Genomic DNA, 10,465 nt, shown 5'->3' with positions numbered 1-10,465 from the left:
CGTATGTGTTTCTATGGTCATTGAGAGGCATCGCTCTTCCTTTCTGGGTGTGTGTTTCTATTGTCAGTGTGAGGCACCACTCCTACTCTCAGCATGTTTCTATTGTCAGCATGAAGCACCAGTCCTGCTGTTAGTATGTTTCTATTGTCAGCATGAGGCACCGCTCCTACTGACAGCATATTTCTATGGTCATTGAGAGGCATCGTTCCTGATGTCAGCATGTATGTATTGTCAGCATGAGGCACCGCTCCTGCTGTCAGCATGTCTCGATTGTCAGTGTGAGGCACTACTCCTGCTGTCAGAAAGTTTCTTTTGTCAGTGTGAAGCACCACTCCTGCTGTCAGCATGTTTCTGTGTGAGCATGAGGCACCACTCCTGCTGTCAGCATGTTTCTGTAGTGAATGAGAGGCACCGCTCCAGCTGTCAGCATGTTTCTAATGTCAATGGGAGACACCACTCCTGCTGTCAGCATGTTACTATTGTCAGCATCAGGCACTGCTCCTGCAGTCAGCCTGCTTCCATAGTCATTGAGAGGCACCACTCCTGTCAGCATGCTTCTATTGTCAATGTGAGGCACCTTTCCTGCTGTCACTATGTTGCTATTGTCAGCATTAGGCACAGTTCCTGCTGTCAGCATGTCTTTATAGTCAATGAGAGGCACCACTCCTGTCAGTGTGCTTCTATTGTCATTGAGAGGCACTGTTGTTAGCATGTTTCTATAGTCATTGAGAGGCAATGCTCCAGCTGTCAGCATATTTCTATGGTCATTGAGAGACACCACTCCTGCTGTCAGCATGTTTGTATGGTCATTGAGAGGCACTGCTCCTGCGGTCAGCATGTTTCTATTTTCATCCTGAGGCACCACTCCTGCTGTCAGTATATTTCTATTGTCAGCGTGAGGCACTACTCCTGCTGCCAGCATGTTTCTATGATCATTGAGAGGCACCACTGCTGCTGTCAGCATATTTAGCTTGTCATTGTGAGGCACCACTCCTGCTGTCAGTATATTTCTATTGTCAGCTTTAGGCACTACTCCTGCTGCCAGCATGTTTCTATGGTCATTGAGAGGCACCACTCCTGCTGTCAGCATGTTTAGATTGTCAGTGTGAGGCACCACTCCTGCTGTCAGCATGTTTCTTTTGTCAGTGTGAGGCACCGCTCCTGTTGTCAGCATGTTTCTATTGTCATTTATTGAGAGGCACAACTCCTGCTGTCAGAATGTTTCTACGGTCATTGAGATGCACCGCTCTTTCGGTCAGGCACCACTCATTCTGTCTGCATATTTCTATTGGGAAGAGAATGTGGCCTAATGGCTAGAGCAGTCGACTTCAAAGCTGGCCAACCAGGTTCGAGTCTCGGCAGGGATGCTCAACATCCTGTGACTCTGGGCAAATCACGTACTCTCCCTCTGTGTCCCTTTGTAACGCAACTGATGCTCATGTAAAGCGCTCTGATACCTGATATCTTTGGGTTGAGTTTGCTCTATATAAAACTCCCCCCAAAAAATTGTCAGGGTGAGGCACCGTTCTTGCTGTCAACATGTTTCTATGGTCATTCAGTGGCTCCGCTCCTGCTGTGAGCATGTTTCTATAGTCATGAAAGGCACCACTCCTGCTGTCAGTGTATATGTTTCTATGGTCAGGGAGAGGCACCACACTTGGGGTCATCATGTTTCTTTTGTCATTGAGAGGCACCATTTCTGCTGTAAGAATGTTTCTATTGTCAGCATGAGGCACCACTCCTGCTGTCAGCATGTTTGTATGGTCATTGAGGCACCGCTTCCGCTGTCAGCATGTTTCTATGGCCCATGAGGCACAACTCCTGCTGTCAGCATGTTTATATAGTCATTGAGAGGCACCGCTCCTGCTGTCAGCAATTTTCTATTGGGAGCGTGAGGCACCACTCCTGCTGTCAGCATGTTTTGTTAGTCATAGAGAGGCACCGCTCCTGCTGTCAGCATGTTTCTGTGGTCCTTGAGAGGCACCATCCCCGCTGTCAGCATGTTTCTATGGTCATTGAGAGGCACCGCTCCCACTGTCAGCATGTTTCTGTGGTAATTGAGAGGCAACGCTCCCACTGTCAGCATGTTTCTATGGTTATTGAGAGGCACCACTCCGCTGTCAGCATGTTTCTACAGTCATTGAGATGCACTGCTCCTGCTATCTCCATGTTTCTATTATCAGCTCGAGGCAGCACCCCTGCTGTCAGCATGTTTCTATTTTCATTGAGAGGCACCACTCCTGCTGTCAGCATGTTTCTATTGTCAGCATGAGGCACCACTCCTGCTGTCACCATGTTTCTATAGTAATTGAGAGGCACCACTCCTGTTGTCAGCATGTTTCTATGGCCATTGAGAAGCACCACTCCTGCTGTCAGCATGCTTGCATGGTCACTGAGAGACACCACTCCTGCTGTCAGCATGTTTCTATGGTCATTGAGAGGCACCAGTCCTGCTGTCAGTATGTTTGTATGGTCATTGAGAGGCACCGCTCCTCCTGTCAGCATATTTCTATGGTCATTGAGATGCACTGCTCCTGCTATCTCCATGTTTCTATTATAAGCTTGAGGCAGCACCCCTGCTGTCAGCATGTATCTATTTTCATCATGAGGCACCATTCCAGCTGTCAGTATATTTCTATTGTCAGCGTGAGGCTCTACTCTTGCTGCCAGCATGTTTCTATGGTCATTGAGAGGCACCACGACTGCTGTCAGCATATTTAGATTGTCGTTGTGAGGCACCACTCCTGCTGTCAGTATATTTCTATTGTCAGCGTGAGGCACTACTCCTGCTGCCAGCATGTGTCTGTGGTCATTGAGAGGCACCACTCCTGCAGTCAGAATGTTGAGATTGTCAGTGTGAGGCACCACTCCTGCTGTCAGCATGTTTCTTTTGTCAGTGTGAGGCACCGCTCGTGCTGTCAGCATGTTTCTATTGTCATTTATTGAGAGGCACAACTCCTGCTGTCAGAATGTTTCTACGGTCATTGAGATGCACCGCTCTTTCGGTCAGGCACCACTCATTCTGTCCGCATATTTCTATTGGGAAGAGAATGTGGCCTAATGGCTAGAGCAGTCGACTTCAAAGCTGGGCAACCGGGTTCGAGTCTCGGCAGGGACGCTCAACATCCTGTGATTCTGGGCAAATCACTTACTCTCCCTCTGTGTCCCTTTGTAACGCAACTGATGCTCATGTAAAAAGCTCTGATACCTGATATCTTTGGGTCGAGTTTGCTCTATATAAAACTCCCCCCAAAAGAATTGTCAGGGTGAGGCACTGCTCTTGCTGTCAACATGTGTCTATGGTCATTCAGTGACACCGCTCCTGCTGTGAGCATGTTTCTATGGTCATGAAAGGCACCACTCCTGCTGTCAGTGTATATGTTTCTATGGTCAGGGAGAGGCACCACACTTGCTGTTATCATGTTTCTTTTGTCATTGAGAGGCACCATTTCTGCTGTAAGAATGTTTCTATTGTCAGCATGAGGCACCACTCCTGCTGTCAGCATGTTTGTATGGTCATTGAGGCACCGCTTCCGCTGTCAGCATGTTTCTATGGCCCATGAGGCACAACTCCTGCTGTGAGCATATTTCTATAGTCATTGAGAGGCACCGCTACTGCTGTCAGCAATTTTCTATTGGGAGAGTGAGGCACCACTCCTGCTGTCAGCATGTTTCTTTAGTCATAGAGAGGCACCACTCCTGCTGTCAGCATGTTTGTATAGTCATTGAGAGGCACCACTAGTTAGCATGCTTCTATTGTCAGCGTGAGGCACCACTGCTGCAGTCAGCATGTTTCTATGGTCATGAAAGGCACCGCTCCTGCTGTCAGTGTATATGTTTCTATGGTCAGGGAGAGGCACCACACTTGCTGTCATCATGTTTCTTTTGTCATTGAGAGGCACCAATTCTGCTGTAAGAATATTTCTATTGTCAGCATGAGGCACCACTCCTGCGGTCAGCATATTTCTATTGTCAGTGTTAGGCACTGCGCCCGCTGTCAGCATGTTCTATGGTCATTGAGAGGAACCACTCCAGCTGCCAGCATGTTTCTATAGTTATTGAAAGGAACCGCTCCTGCTTTCAGCATGTTTCTATTGTCATTGTGAGGCACCACTCCTGCTGTCATCATTTTCCTATGGCCATTGAGGCACAACTCCCGCTGTCAGCATGTTTCTATTGTCAGTGTTAGGCACTGCGCCCGCTGTCAGCATGTTTTATGGTGATTGAGAGTAACTGCTCCAGTTCTCAGCATCTTTCTATAGTCATTGAAAGGAACCACTCCTGCTGTCAGCATGTTTCTATTGTCAGCATGAGGCACTGCTCGCGCTGTCAGCATGTTTCTATGGCCCATGAAGCACAACTCCTGCTGTCAGCATGTTTCTATAGTCATTGAGAGGCACCGCTCCTGCTGTCAGCATTTGTCTATTGGGAGCGTGAGGCACCACTCCTGCTGTCAGCATGTTTCTTTAGTCATAGAGAGGCACCGCTCCTGCTGTCAGCATGTTTATATAGCCATTGAGAGGCACCACTAGTCAGCATGCTTCTATTGTCAGCATGAGGCCCCACTCCTGCTGTCAGCATGTTGCAATGGTCATTGAGAGGTACCACTCCTGCTGTCAGCATGTTTCTCTGGTCAGCATAAGGCACCAATCCTGCTGTCAGTATATTTTTATTGTCAGAGTGAGGTACCGCTCTTGCTGTCAGCATGTTTCTATTATCAGCCTTAGGCACCGCTCCCACTGTCAGCTTATTTCTATGGACACTGAGAGGCACCGCTCCTGCTGTCAGCATGTATCTATTTTCATCATGAGGCACCACTCCTGCTGTCAGTATATTTCTATTGTCAACGTGAGGTACTACTCCTGCTGCCAGCATGTTTCTATGGTCATTGAGAGGCACCACTCCTGCTGTCAGCATGTTTAGATTGTCAGTGTGAGGCACCACTCCTGCTGTCAGTATAATTCTATTGTCAGCGTGAGGCACTTCTCCTGCTGCCAGCATGTTTTTTTAGTCATAGAGAGGCACCGCTCCTGCAGTCAGCATTTTTATATAGTCATTGAGAGGCACCACTAGTCAGCATGCCTCTATTGTCAGCGTGAGGCACCCCTCCTGCTGTCAGCATGTTGCAATGGTCATTGAGAGGCACCACTCCTGCTGTCAGCATGTTTCTCTTGTCAGCATGAGGCACCACTTTTGTTGTCAGCATGTTTCTATGATCATTGCCAGGCACCGCTCCCACTGTCAGCATGTTTCAATTGCCAGCATGAGGTACCGCTCCTGCTGTCAGCATGTTTCTATGGCCATTGAGGCACCGCTCTTGCTGTCAGCATGTTTCTATGGTCATTGAGAGGCACCACTCCTGCTGTCAGCATGTTTCTATTGTCAGTGTTAGGCACCGCTCCTGCTGTCAGCATGTTTCTATGGTCATCGAGTGGCACCGCTCCCGCCAAAGGTGCAACTAGAGCCCCATTTCAGGGGGGGCTACTAAAAATTCCAGGGGGGTGCTAATTCTTCCAGCGATAGTCAGAGTGGAGCTGCAGGGGCGACAAAATAACAAAGCCTTGTTAGCAAGTAAATGGTCTTTTAAAGACCTGTGAAGTACTGTGGCTGTGTGTGTGCCTGGGAAGCTGTCTCAGCCCGGGGTGACCCACACGACAGGGGGGCTGAATCCCTTTCAGCCCAATGGGCGTTGCGTGCCTGGCTCCCGCTGTCAGCATGTTTCTGTAGTCATAGAGAGGCACCGCTCTTGCTGTCAGCATGTTTCTATTGTCAGTGTTAGGCACCGCTCCCGCTGTCAGCATGTTTCTATGGTCATTGAGAGGCACCATCCCTACGGTCAGCATGTTTCTATGGTCATTGAGAGGCACCGCTCCCGCTGTCAGCATGTTTCTATGGTCTTCGAGAGGCACCATCCCTGCTGTCAGCATGTTTCTATGGTCATTGAGAGGCACTGCTCCCGCTGTCAGCATGTTTCTGTAGTCATTGAGAGGCACCATCCCTGCTGTCAGCATGTTTCTATGGTCCTTGAGAGGCATCGCTCCCACTGTCAGCATGTTTCTGTGGTAATTGAGAGGCACCGCTCCTGCTGTCAGAATGTTTCTATGGTCATTGAGAGGCACCGCTCCCGCTGTCAGCATGTTTATATGGTCATTGAGAGGAACCACTCCCGCTGTCAACATGTTTCTATAGTCACTGACAGACACTGCTCCTGCTGTCAGCATGCTTCTATTGTCAGCATGAGGCACCACTCCTGCTGTCAGCATGTTTCTATGGTCATTGAGAGGCGCCGCTCCTGCTGTCAGCATGTTTCTATGGTCATTGAGCGGCCCCGCTCCCGCTGTCAGCATGTTTCCACGGTCATTGAGAGGCACCGCTCCCACTGTCAGCATGTTTCTATGGTCATTGATAGACACCGCTCACGCTATCAGCATGTTTCTATGGTAACTGAGAGGCACCGCTCCCGCTGTCAGCATGCTTCTATTGTCAGCATGAGGCACCACTCCTGCTGTCAGCATGTTTCTATGGTCATTGAGAGGCACCGCTCCTGCTGTCAGCATGTTTCTATGGTCATTGAGCGGCCCCGCTCCCGCTGTCAGCATGTTTCCACGGTCATTGAGAGGCACCGCTCCCGCTGTCAGCATGTTTCTATGGTCATTGATAGACACCGCTCACGCTATCAGCATGTTTCTATGGTAACTGAGAGGCACCGCTCCCGCTGTCAGCATGTTTCTATGGTCATTGAGAGGCACCGCTCCTGCTGTCAGCATGTTTCCATGTTCATTGACAGGCACCGCTCCAGCTATCAGCATGTTTCTATGATCAATGAGAGACACAGCTCCTGCTGTCAGCATGTTTCTATGGTCATTGAGAGGCACCACTTCCGCTGTCAGCACATTTCTATGGTCATTGACAGGCACCGCTCCCGCTGTCAGCTTGTTTCTATGATCACGGAGAGGCACAGCTCCTGCTGTCAGCATGTTTCTATGGTCATTGAGAGGCACCGCTTCCGCTGTCAGCATGTTTCTATGATCACTGACAGGCACCGCTCCCGCTGTCAGCATGTTTCTATGATCATTGAGAGGCACCGCTCCCGCTGTCAGCATGTTTCTATAGTCACCGACAGGCACTTCTCCTGCTGTCAGTGTATGTGCTTCAATGGTCAGTGAGAGGGCCTGCTCTTCCTGTCAGTGGATTGTTTTTATGGTCGGTGAGAGGTTCCTCTTTCTATAAATGTCATGTTTCTGTGGTCAGTAAGTGGCCAGGTTCGTGCTGTTGGAGAGGTGCTCTTGTAACTGCGGCTGCTCTGGCGCCCGCAGGGTGCCCTAGAAGGGTAGGCCTCTAGTGCCAGTTAGGCACCAGCCCACCCCCCTTCTACTAGGGGACGCTTCGGGGAGGAGTCCCCCTCCTCTCTGCAGCCAGTGGCTGTGGCACGCAGGACGCGTCACTTCCGGGGCGCGAGGAATGGGGGGGTATATAGGCCTCCCCCACCCTCTTACCTTCCTCTTCGCGCCCTGGACATGCCGTCTCGACTGGTTGTCTCGCATCGTGACCTATCGTCGTGAGCCACGCATCGTCGCGTTCGTGGGTGCCTGCAGGGCATTTGGCGGTGAGTCCCCCGCTATAGGGTGCCAATATGCATGATTGGTCTCTAATTCGAATGCCACCCGTTTGTTTCACTCGGGGCATGCTGCGAGGCCCCTGATCGGAGAGGATGTGGTCCGTCGGCTGCGCTGCCGACTCTGGTGCTGGAACCCAGGGTTCGAGCCTCGGGGTCGCGTCCACATCTTGTGATTCTGGGAATATCACTTAATTGGCATTGGTTCTGTTGCGGGCATTGTTGACGCCTGGATTTCTCTGCGGTCGAGTGATTGCGTTGGTTTTGGCAAGTGGGCATTGACCGGTGTGGGAGTTGTTTAATGTTTCCCATGTGGAGTGGATGCATAGTGTCCGTGGGAGGAGGTGGCGCTGTGCGGGGGGAATCACTTCCGTCTAAGTCTGCGCAGGCTTCACCGGAATGCGAGCAGTGGCCTCACCAGCCGACCATTCTTGCAAATCCGCTCATTCTCCCGGGATATAGTTTAGCCCGTGGCATGGCCGGGCTCGGCATTCTAGCATTGCTCTGGGAGGGGGTGGTCTTGGGCTGCGTGATAGTGCTCCAGAGATCAGGTCAGAGCGAGTATGCAGACCTGCTGGAGGTGCACGGTTTGGGTGATTGGGCGCCCACCTACTTAAATTTGGACCAGGCTAAATATGGCCGGTGTATTTAAATGGCCAGCAGAAGGGGCCTCGAGCATTACAATTTACATTTATATATTCCTCGGAAGTAGGGCCCGTGCAAGGAAGGAAACGGGCCTGGCCACAATACGGTTTTAGGTGCGGCTGCGGGTGATTCTGGGTACAATGCCATTGATGCACGGCAGCTGCAGCGTTGCAGGGTCTGTGGCCTGTTTGTAAAGTGCCACAGAGGGAGGACGGACTCCTTCCGTGGTTGGACAGGGGTGTCCAGGTAGGTGATGGTTCTGCCACTCCGACCTTTGTTCAGACTTGAAGCAGCGAGCCTTTTGCAGCTCGGGTGGCTGTGCGAAGGGTTGTGGGCTGGGGCATCCTTCTCTGCCACGGCAGGAGAGGCAGCACACAATGTCCAGCCGTGTGGTAATTTATTGTCAGCCGATAACCCCTTCCCTTGGGGGCTTGCTATTACGGCCTCCAGTACGGCCGTTCGAAGGACTGATCAGAGCGGTGAGGGCAGTGGCCCCACCATCGGTGCGGCCATCTGTTTTGGAAAAGCAGGGCACGGTGGGGCCAGTTGCTCTAAGTGGTTTCGCGGGGGCCTGGGGCAGTCTCACTGTGCCCGGCCACTCATGAGGTGGCGGGGTATGGCCTGCATCTCCATGATGATCCGCATTTTACGTTCATCCTCGGCAGAGCGCACCGAGGAGGGGGCTGAGAGAGAGTCCATTGTTTTGTGAGAGTTGCTCATTTCTGGACAATTTTAATGCGCGCCTGCTCTGGGTCCGGGCTTGTTATTACTAATATGACGTTGTGGTAGGGGACCCGGTCTATCAAGACTTTAAGGTCCGCACATAGGCACATATGCGCGTGCACGTGAACGCACACGTTTCACTTGTGAATTTGCAGCTCCGACCTCCGGTTTGTTGTGCCAGGCCTGGGGGGTCGTGGGTGGCCTGTCCCTCTGGTGTGGGAAAGGAGAGTGGTCCACCGAGGGCTTGTGGGTCGTCTGGGGAGCCATTGAGATCCTTCTGGGGAAGGTCGAGGGGTGGGGACCCTCAGGCCAGTCACACTCATGCCGCAGTCACCCTCATACCGCGCGGCCTTTCACAGCTGCCTGTCCAAGTGTGTTAAGGGGAACTGAGAACAAACACAAAAAGCCAAATAAGCATGGAGGCTGGGCACGGTGCACTGGTGTCAAGTCACACTGACTGGCAGGAAATAACGGTTTGCAGTGGCCGGAGGTGACGTAAGGTTCCTTTCTACGATACTGAAACGTTTTTCTCCCGCTAACAGCTCCCAGAGGACAGCATCCCTGTATAAAATGCTGTCTGATGGTGATTGGTCAGAAGGATTTGTGTCAACTGATTTTTGCCGGAGTGTCAGGTTTAAGGTACAACCGACCATGCTGCGGTCGGCACATGCTATGGTCGCTAGCAGGAGCACCTGGGTATAGGTACCACTGTGCATGCTGCACTCTGCAGATGCAAGGGTCGCAGCTTCACGCGGTTGCAAAGTGTGGAGGCTTGCTGCGGTGTCCCTGCGCACGTTTTAAATGTTTGCCAATTTATATAGAAGTATGACGGTTCTTGTTGTGGTACAGTCAGCGTTGGGGCCGTTGCCCGGGGTTGTCCGCAGCGTCTGGTCTGCTTGATCCTTCACTGGCGTCCGCCGCTCGCCGGAGGTGAACTGCGGGTGTTTGTTGGCAGCGTTGAGTGTGAATGGCCGATGCATCGATGATCGCAAGCACTTTTTGTTTGCGGCCAGCCCTTGGTGCAATCGCTGCTGGTGCTTGTTATATACACAGTCCGGGTTAACCTGCTACCAGTTAACTAGGATATTTAAGCCATACCACCCTGCATGCACCCTATCTCGTCCGATCTCGGAAGCTAAGCAGGGGTAGGCCTGGTTAGTACTTGGATGGGAGACCGACTGGGAACACCAGGTGCAGCATTTTGGTATTTACGAAACAGGTTTATCGAGGAGGTAATTTGTTTCCACATATGTTTAGGAATTACAACTGGCTAGCTGCACGGTTCACCCGCGCGCCTGCCTCAGATATGTGTTACCCCCCCTTACGGCTGCGGGGCACAGGAGCTGCCGTGAAATTTATAATGGATTAAACGTGCTTCCCTGGCGCGTGTGCTCTTCAATGTGAGAACGGGAGGGGCTGCGGGTCCCTGGTGGCTGCTATCTCCCCGCTGCTTTGCGCCATTGTGGTGGTTATGAAAACGGT

At 51.5% G+C, this 10,465-nt stretch overlaps 1 pseudogene; it reads left to right on the top strand.

Moving 5' to 3' along the window:
* The first annotated feature begins 10,067 nt into the window (after positions 1 to 10,067).
* LOC146808942 (5S ribosomal RNA) lies at positions 10,068 to 10,183 on the top strand (annotated as a pseudogene).
* The last annotated feature ends 282 nt before the right edge of the window (positions 10,184 to 10,465 follow it).

The sequence above is a fragment of the Triturus cristatus genome, chromosome 7 (assembly GCF_964204655.1).
Source record: "Triturus cristatus chromosome 7, aTriCri1.1, whole genome shotgun sequence".
In the NCBI taxonomy this organism is placed as follows: domain Eukaryota; kingdom Metazoa; phylum Chordata; class Amphibia; order Caudata; family Salamandridae; genus Triturus; species Triturus cristatus.
This window is presented reverse-complemented; position numbering and strand designations above follow the sequence as displayed.